This window comes from Psammomys obesus, unplaced genomic scaffold (genome assembly GCF_907164565.1).
Source record: "Psammomys obesus unplaced genomic scaffold, mPsaObe1.curated_primary_1811, whole genome shotgun sequence".
Lineage (NCBI taxonomy): Eukaryota > Metazoa > Chordata > Mammalia > Rodentia > Muridae > Psammomys > Psammomys obesus.
Window position 1 is genome coordinate 20,870,875 of NW_026596079.1, and position 10,357 is coordinate 20,881,231.

Genomic DNA, 10,357 nt, shown 5'->3' on the forward strand with positions numbered 1-10,357 from the left:
CAAACAGAAGGAAGGACAGATCCCTGAGCCATGGACAGCAGGCTAACTGTACTCTGCTTCCCCAAAGCCTTTGAGAAATATGTTTGTAGGGTACTATTGTCCTTTCATACATCTCTGCTTTTAATGAAGTTGATTGTAACAGACTTAATTGTAAGTAAGGAGGGCTGCAATCAAGAAGCTTTCATCGAGAAGACCCAAATCCCAGATCTTCACAGACAAGAAACTAGCTACAGCTGTCTAGGTAGCTACGACAAAATTAACTTTGTGCCACAGTAAAGATAAAATATGCTCCTATAAATGTGAGGGCAAAAAGAGCATGGGCTAACTAACAACTAGTGAGACACCTATAAGATATAGGTCACAGTGTCAGCTAGTGACTAGCAGTTAGCAGACAGCCAAAGTCTAACAAAGCACAAATCAGACCCAGGCAGACAGGGGCCTTTGACTGTCTTTCGTGGGGTGCTTGGCACATTGACAGTGCATGATCGTCTTCCTGGTTGGGCCAAAGCGACATCTATAGAAAGTGTATGCTCCCGTTGGCTCAGCTCATTATAGCAGAGAGAGCACTAGCCTCATGGAGTTTAGGTTTTATACTTCATTCATTTCTCACTTTTCTATATTTATTTTCTTTTACATACAAAGTGTGTGTTTGTATTCCAAACCAAGAGGACAACTTGTGAGAATCGGTTCTGTCTTTCTACAATGTGGGTTCTAGGGGTAAACATCAAGCTATTGGGCTTGAAGGAAATAGTCCTTACAGTCTGAACCAGCTCACCGGCCCAATTTCTCACCTCACTTTCCTGTAGTAATTCTTAATAAAGCCTGCTTTTGCTTTGCATACTCCTACAACCGAAGGTGTTATTAATCTTCACTTGTGGAAGACAACAAACTCAGCATCACTATCCCAGATCAATCTTCTATGCCCATGAATGTGCAGCATCTTAGGTCCTTGAACGATAAACAATTGGGCCATGAATGGTGTCATTGCTCTAAAACACTGTGAGTCATTAACAGGATATCTTTATCAGGTAAGTGTTAAAGAAAAAAAATCAAGTGAAGAAATAACTGAATTAAGGATGAGTAAGAGAATATGTCTAAAAGACTGTTCAGTGGAGCTTTTCCAAGTATCTGAAGATTTTAGGCAAGCACTGAGCATTGGGTTTATATATTTAAAAACTAAACTTTGCATGGGATGATGAGCCAGAAGGGTTTTAGTCCATATTAATCTGATTCACAATAATTTGATTAGTATATCAGAGTGCTAATGTGTTAGGTTATTTTTAGAAATGTTAGCCCTTTTGGTATACAAAAATGCTGAAACATGATTTCTGACTCACAGTGAGCATGCAGAAATGTCAATCGACTGTGTAAAAATATTGCTCAACTTAATGAGCACAGACTACAGACAAGGCATAGGACTTAGCATGGGGGATGTGGCGGTAAGAAAATTCATCATTACAGCTTGCCCATCGGAAATGTTTGCATAGGAAACTGGTGAGCATGGAGAAGGTTATCTGTTGCATATCTAGAGAAGAGAGAATCTGGTCATCATAAAGCTATAATCAATCAACCTCTGAAGGATTCAATGTTTATATCTTCTAGTTCACTTAAGAGCTGGGCCAAGGTTTTATTATCATGAATGCAGTATTTTACCCTCATCATGTCCTTTCCTAGAATCTCTTCCATGTCAAGCACAGGACTGCCCATGATTTCCATATAATCTCTCTATCCCCATAAATAATATCTGTGCGTGGAAATATCCAGGTATTTACTAAAATAGTAAAATGTTGTATAGTCAAAATTGGGGATACATTTACTAACAACTCTGGAAAGACCTGTTTCCTTCTGAGGTTCACAGGGGAGAAACTGTTGGACATTCTTTCCTCTCTTCTGATGGTTTGCTGGCAATCTTTGGCTTTCCTTAACTAAAGTAGAAACACCATCTCATCCCCACCTTCATTTTAACATGGTGTCCACTTTATGTGTCCCAATGTTTTACATTGTCCTTCTGTATGAGGATATGATTAGATTGGGTTCACTCTCCTATCTCTTACCTTAATTATCTCTGAAGATACCTTATTTCTATGTAAGGTTACATTCTAACATGCAAGGAGTCGGACTTCAACGTACCTTTTGGGGCAGTACAATTCAACTCATAATGTACTTGTATTTCACAGAAGAATTTTGAGCTAGTACTCAAGATGTTGGCTGTGACATTCTCTAAAGAGTCTCACTGTGAGATAAGCGGAACTTTGCTTTTGGACTTCCATTTTTCATTACCATTTCACTTTTATAACCCTGAGCATATGACGTTTCTTTGAGTAAAAAATTACAACCCTTAATACCTAAATGAAACTTTCTTCATTGTTATGGAAATAGGCAGCCAAGCGTGTAAGAGGAAATAGGTAGTTGTCCCAAACATTTCGTATCTGAAGTGAATATTTCAGAAGAAATCTAGACTCTGTTGCAAGTGAGCATGTTGCTTTACCAATGTGTATAATTAAGATTATGAGCTATCTGGATCTGCACCAGTCTAATCTCATTGGATACAATGCTCACTAAGTTTCTGGCCAGCAATAGAGGCAGAAGGCAATACCTGTGACCCATTTTTGCCTCACAGGAGCTCACTAGCTAATAGCAAATACCAGTGTTTCTGTTCTTAAAGGGTGGATTAGCATGGAATGTGCCGCCTCTGCTCTGATCCCCTAAAAGCGCCGCCATCACAGAGTCAAGCAAGGCTGTGTGAGGCAGGCTCATTCCTGCTGCCTGTGCATTTGGCAGATCCCCTAAGTGCTCCTTCAGTGTCATGCCTCTAAGGCCACAAGTGTGCATTTCCTGGGGCTGAGCCAAGGACTGTCGGGACGTGCCTTTCATCAGGGCACCCAAGGCCAATACCATCAAAATTTATTTCAGCTGTCACTCAGCTCAATTCTCACTACTATAGAAGGAAAAGCCAGCTAATGGGAACCTTTGAGTTTAGGATATGTGTCCTTACATTACTAGACTGTGGTGGAAGAAGAGAGGTTTTCATGCAAATAGAGCAAGCCCATAGAATCCCTCAATACACAGTTTGTTTTCTTTATCACTTTGTTGAACTCTTGGGCATTTAGGGCAGTAAGAAGTGCAGTGAGTCATACAAAAAAAGTATGCAAGGACATACAAAAAAAATACATTAGTCTGAGTGTTGATGCCGTGAAATATTTAAGGTTGATCCACATCCTATACTAGAATTCAATAATTCTCCGAAGGTAGTCTTTCGCCTAGTAATACCAGATGATTGGTTTATAAGAAATAATTGGATGCTATATGATTTTTCATGAATGGTAATAAATTATTTTTTTCTGAATAAGAATTACACATTTTTTTCTGTCTAACACAAGATGTATGCTCGATAATGTAGTCAGGGACCACACTTTCTCCACTTCCTGCCCACCATCCTAGCACAGGACTTTCATCCCCATAGTGGTTGGGGATGATTTGAACTTCTACCATCATAACTGCTTCTCAGTCATGCAGAAGGTAGGGATGCCTAATGTCTCCATCTCATGGAAACCTTTTTCCTCACACTTGGACTTATCCATTGCTGATTACAGCTGAGTCCAATAACCACTGCTACCTACACTGTTACCTACACATACGCAAGTGTATGTGTGCACGCACACACGCACACACACACAACCAAACCAGAACAAAACAAACAAGCAAACAAAACGGAGTACTCAGCTGACTACATGAGCATCCTCAATTAGTGACACAGTCCTTGATCCGAGGAAAGGATGGGAGGAGATAACAGTCACCCAATAAGGTGCTTATATGATATTTTGATGTTCACATTAAGATGAAGAACTAGGATTCTGATACAGAGGTATGAATGAATGACGTTACAGCCATTCAGTCTCTATTATTTTTTTCTTTTATGCAACAGGGCATTATGTGGTCTAAGTTGGCATGGAATTTGCTGTATACCCAAGTCTCTCCTTGAACTTTTTTGTTTTGTTTTGAGACAGGGTCTCATTATGGAGTTCTGACTGTTCTGAAACTCACTATGGAGATCAGACTGGCTTTGGACTCCCAGAAACTGGGCTGCATCTGCCTCCCAGGTGCTGGGATTAAAGGCATGTGTGACCATAACTAGTTCAGTCTCTAAAACTTTTAAGAAGGACTTTGCTAGTTTGGGATGAGAATCCAGTTTCTCTTTAAGCATCTTGGACTACAGTAATATTCTCTATTAGGACTAAGAAGAAACAACCAACTCTGCACTTGGCAAGATACCTACATGATGAGCTTAAGGAATAAAATTGGTAATTTATTTGATTACTCAAAGTAGACCCTGGAAAACCCTATCAAGCCACAACAGCTGCTTTCCTCTGAGCATGATCAGCAAAAATACACCTATTTTGTGGCCAGTAATAAGGTCTCCCATGGATTTAAGTACCAGCATTGTCTCCATCTCTTATAATAGTTTAGAATGATAAGATGATGTGCTTTTTACAATCATTTTCTTTAAGCTATAAGTAGAAAAATACTTGAAGCTTCTCCTTTGATTTATTTATTTGTGTGTTTATTTATTTACATTCAGAACTTCTTTTGGAAAAGGGATTGGCAAGACACTGCTTATCAATTGCTTCCTAAAGAGATTAATGATGGGTGAGTGGAGAGGGACGTTAAGTTGGCTTGAGTAGGAGGGTTTAAGTTGGATTTTGGTTAACCCCAACCCGGGGTAAGCTGGTACACCAACAGTATGAAGAATGAGATGTTAGGTACATTGCAGAAGAATTCACCAGGTGCTCTAGGAGGGGCAGCTCTGCCTTCTTCAATGCCTGGTATTTAGATAGCAGGTTGCCTTCACAATATGTTGCCTAATGAGTGGGACGGTAGTTTACAGAATAAAGAAATGTATCATTTCATGATAACATCTACTTTCAGCAGCCTTGTGTCATACTTGCCTCATGATGCTTGCTGAATCATGGGCGAAAGCTAGCATGTATGTCCTTGAAGACGGAAACCAACCAGAAGCATAAGGTGGGCAGCCGTGGTGCTGGAGCCGTGAGAGAATGGAGGAATCAGCTTTGAAACTGAACTTTAGGAAGTGACTCATTTGTTCATTTCATAAACATGCGTTGATCACCTTCCGAGCAAATGATCGCTCTGACCCTATTTGGTATAACTTGAACACAAACAAAGGGAGGGAGTGACCTGCTTTAGAGTGACAAATCAGTCACTGTCTCACTTGCTAATGGCTACCTTGGGAATAAACCTTCTTATCACTTACCTCAGGGAGCTAAGGAAAATGGGTCCCGTAAGCATACTAAAAATAACTCTGACAATGGCTTTCAATGATTTTGAAGTTTCATTTGGCTGCAATTTTTTAGTTACATACCAAACAATTAGGATATTTTTGAGAATCAGAGTTTATTCAAAAGTAAGCCAAAAGCTACCAGCCACCTTCTGTGATATCCAGTTGTTTTTTTCAATATGGTCTTTAAACTAATCTGATTCATGTAAATTAAACTTTGGGAGATATTGATGGTCACTGGGCATGAACCGGTGACTTATTTTCCTCCCAGTTTTCTGAACTGCATATTTGAACCAGGCAATTTCTTGTGTCTCATCTCCACCTCACCTAGTAAGGAAGTTCCTACTGTATTGAACTTGTTTCTCACATATTACTGTGTTCTCTAATTATTATTTATGCACATGATTCTCCATTCATCTTTATCTTTTATATAGTTTGCATTTTATAAGTTTGTACTAATACATTCTTATTCTTACAGAGACAATTAAGAAGAAGCATCTTCCTGTTCAAATTTGAATTGTCTGGACACAAACAAAAGTATACTTTTAAAAGCTTTTCATTTGTACAGCAAGAAAAAGAAAAACAAGCAAGGAAAAAAATGTTTATTTTTGTACAGGTGAGCACTGAAGTTTATTTGATTGGTTTTCTTTTTTTAAAGTCCCCAGAGACAAAGCAGCTTAAATATAACTAAGATGAATAAATACATTGTTACTAAAACTTCTTTTCTGTAGGCATCTTCTCCTGTGCTTTGATACAGATCCCTTTGGCCTCTTCCCTGCCTTGCTCTTTCTATTGGTCCATTTGTACCAGGTTCATATAATCTCTAGTAGATCTGGTTCCTTTCTTGAGACTGTACTCTTCCTTACTAGACCCAGCATGGGTGGTGCTACTTCCCTTGAAACCAGAAATCCTTTTACATTCCTTAGCTTAAGAATTCTTATTAATCTTTTATGATTTTTTTTCAATTGCCTTTCCCACGATGTGATCTTCTAGTACTTTCCACATCACTTTTAATCTCTAATTTTAGGTTACCATTATTTACAGTTCTGGATTTATCCAGTGTTTGCTTAGGGTTTATTCTCTTTGGTAAAAATAAATTTAGTCATTTTTTAAAAAATATTTTGAGTATTTGCTTGCATGTGTATATGTGTACCGCATGCATGCATGCCTGATGCCTGTGGATGCAAGAGAGGATATCAGATGTCCTGGAACTAGAGTTATACATGGTTGTAAGCTGCCATGTGGGTGCTGGGGACTGACTCCAGGAGCTGTAAGCTATCTCTCTATCTTCTTTTATCATTTTTTTTCCTTTGAAAAACTTATTCCTGAGGGTTGGAGAGATGTCTCAGTGGTTAAAAACTCTTGAGTGCTCTTCCAAAGATCTTGAGTTCAATGATCAGCAACCACATGGTGGCTCACAATCATCTATAATGAGATCTGATTCCCAATTCTGATATGCAGGAAGACAAAGTGCTCATATACATAAAATACATGAATAAATAAATATTTAAAAGCATTATTCCTGAACCTGGCATGGCAGGTTTATATTTATTTATATTTATTTATATTATATAGATATATCATATAATATTCTTTTGAGTATATATATACATACATGCATACACACATATATATATACTTTTGACAAAGTATTTTCATCATATTTCACAAGAAAAGGGTGTGCAAATCTTTTCTGCAGGTCTGCTCTAAACTGCCCCAAAACTCCAGCCCTTCCTGACGTGTTTTCCTTCCTGTCCTTGTTTAGCTCTGAATTTAGCTGCCACTCTAATTTGCTTTCTTCACTTTTCTCAAGATAACCCTTCCTTTTATAATATTTTCAGGTCTGTATCTTTGTGCTTCTGATGAGTGGTCTGTGAAAATTTCTCAGCAGATAGAAAACTGTCGGCACAGCAGTTCTGAGTATGGACATACTCTCTGCAGTGTTCTCATATGAATATTTCAAATTTTTATCTGTGTATTTTCTAGTCAACCTTTCATGTCATCAAAGGTTGTGTGTGTTTGGGAGCCTCTCACAGAAGCAGGCCTGTTCTGAGGTTTCTGCATTCATCATCCTCTGCTGGGAGGAGCCCCCACTATGCCTGTCTGCACTGACTCAATGATCTCTGCTGGAGACTACCTGGGGGTTTCCATGGTTGCTCTGAAGTCTTCAAAGACTGTTGTTGGGTTATTTAACTCACTGAGTGCTAATCAGTATTTCCAAAGATACTGAACCTTAATTAAATTTGTTTTGTTTTTGTTTTCTTTTGTTTTGCTTGTTTGTTTGGTTTTAGTTTTTCAAGACAGGGTTTCTCTGTGTAGTCCTGGCTGTCCTGGATTCATTTTGTAGATCAGGTTGGCCTCACACTCAGAGAGATCTGCCTGCCTCTGCCTCCCCAACTGCAATTTGATCTTTTTATTAAAATATTTTCATACAATGTATTTTGATCATGTTTCACCACCCCAATATACTCCCAGGTCACCTACACTATTTCACATTCTCTCTCATGCTATCTATGTATCTATCGATCTCTATTTCTTTCTCCCCTCTCTCAAAATAAGCAAGAAATACTTTTTTGAAACAAGAAACCAAAAAATTCACAAAAACATAAACAAGAAATAAAAATTTTCAGGCAAAAGGCTAATAATACCAAAAAAAAATATGCCAAAGCAAAACAAAATAAATCAAAAAGTCCACACAGAAATACCATCGATTTCATTTTCTGTTGGCCAATTACTACTGGGCATGGGGCTGCCCTGGACAGTGGTTGATATTTCCAGTGACACTCACATATGCACTCAGAGAGTCTGAAGCAGCTCATACAAGAACTAAAGAGGCTGAAGACAGAAAGAGTCTCAGCACTGAGAGGGTGAAGGGGATATTGGAACCCACCCCTAACCAAGAAACTATCGGCAATTGATACCTACCAGCAAAAGGAAAATCAGTTTTTCTCCAACTGATTTGTTCTTTTTAAAATTTTTCCTTTGGCAATTGATTCTTGGTTTGATGACAGGTAGTAGCCTCTGAAGCAGGCATTTTTTTTTTTTATCCCCATTACTTCTACTGTCAGCCACTGGTGTACCTGTAAAATTTCCCAAACTTCAGGGTCCAAATTCTGCAGAAACAGCACAAACTTCCATTACTGTTCATTAACAATAAAAATTCCCCCTTAGATCAGTTTTGTATTTGTTATTTATTTAGTTAGTTATTTTGTGTCTATCTCTATTGTGCAGCATATGAATGTGTATATGAAGTGACATTTGTGTGTATGCAAGTGGAGGACAGCAGTCAGTGTCAAAGGTCTTCCTCTCCAACTTATTTTCTGACACAGTTTCTCCCTGAGCCTGGAACTGCCATTTCAGCTTGACCAGATTGTCAGAAAAACCTTGGAATACACCAGCATTTGCCCTCACCTAGGCCACACCCCACTTGTTACCCAGGTACTAAGGATCTCATCTCGGCCCTACTTGCTTGCCTGGTGTACACTGTAACCCAGAGAGCCATTTCTCCAGTTCTTATTCTCGGTTCATTTCTAAGGATGAGGATGGGTGAAATCATTACTCTTTCTAAGATGAGAGTCACAGTGTTAGGAAAAGTGTTTATTTTAGATGCGTATAAGTGACTAATCCTAAGTTGCTTTAACATAAAGAGAAAGCCACCATCAGAGAAGTTTCCTCCTGCGGCACATGAGAACAAATACAGAGACCCACAGCCAGATGTTATGCAGGGGAGAGATATAGGAACACAACCCAAAATAGAATTGAACCTCTCCTCTCAGGGCTCAGAAAACCCTATGAGAGAGGAGGTATAAAGAGTCTTAGAGCCAGAGGTGATGGAGGCCACTGAGAAAACAAGGCCCTCTATATCAGCAGGATCAGCACACTCATGAACTCACAGACACTGAGGCAGCGTGCACATTGGCTGTGGGATCTGCACCAGATGGGGCTTTAAAGCTCAAAGGAGAAGTGGAGATATACCCATTCTAACCCAGAAGCAATCTCCAATTAATAACCGCACACAAATGAATTTTTCCCATTTCTTTCTGTTTGTTTTGCTATCCAAGTGTTAGTTTTTATTTTCTCTGATTATATTTTATCTTACTATTACCCATTAGAAGCCTGTTCATCTTCTAAAGGAGACAGAAAGGCGGTGGATGGGGATGTGAGAGGAGATGAGGAGGAACTGGAAGGAGTAGAGTGAGGGGAAACTTTAATTGGGATCTATTATGTGACAATAAAAAAAATCTATTTTCAACAAAAGGGAAAAAGAAAAATAAATAATGACCAAGCAGATGGATAAACGACTATTTGAAAGCTTCTGCTGTTTTCTTAAAAGAAAAGCAAACAGTTGAAGAGGAGAAAGTGCTTTAGTTGGTGTGGGCTGTTGTGAGAGAATCTATAGGCTGCATGTTTTTAACAACAAATATTAGTTCCTCATAGGTCTTTAGACTGAGACACACAAGAACAAGACACAGACAAATACATGTCTGGTAAGGGCACTCTTCCTGGTTGGCAGACAACCAGACAACCAGACAGCAGACAACTAACTTTTTGTCTCTTTTTAAAACAGCAGAGAGAAGACATAAGCTCGCCTGTGTCTCTTCCTACAACACAGCTAATTTCATGCCTTGGTTCTTTTCTCAGTGCTGTGATAAAGAAGCCTAACAAGAGTAGCTTAAGACAGAAGGGGTCTTTGTTAGCTCACAGTTAAAGATACAGTCCATCATGGTGAGGAGATCAATGTGGCAGGCCAAAGGAGCTGGTCACATAACATCTGTGGTCAGAAAGCAAAGGAACAAAGGCTTACAACACATATATACACAGAGAAAGAAAGAGACAGAGAAAGAGGTGGGAGGAGGGAGAGAGAGGAGTTTTAGCCATAAAACAGAACAAAATCATGATATTTCCATAAAAATGAATGAAAATGAAGATCATGCTAAACAAAATGTGACAGACTCAAAAAGCCAGTATCATATGCTTTGTCTCAGACAGTAATCTGGGAGGAAAAAAAAGGAAGGAAAGAAAGAAAGAAAGAAAGAAAGAAAGAAAGAAAGAAAGAAAGAA

The 10,357-nt window shown here is 38.9% G+C and overlaps 1 pseudogene; it reads left to right on the top strand.

The window, feature by feature from the left end:
- The first annotated feature begins 971 nt into the window (after positions 1 to 971).
- The window catches only part of LOC129690834 (eukaryotic translation initiation factor 1-like), a 29,400-nt pseudogene continuing 20,014 nt past the window's right edge, over positions 972 to 10,357 (top strand).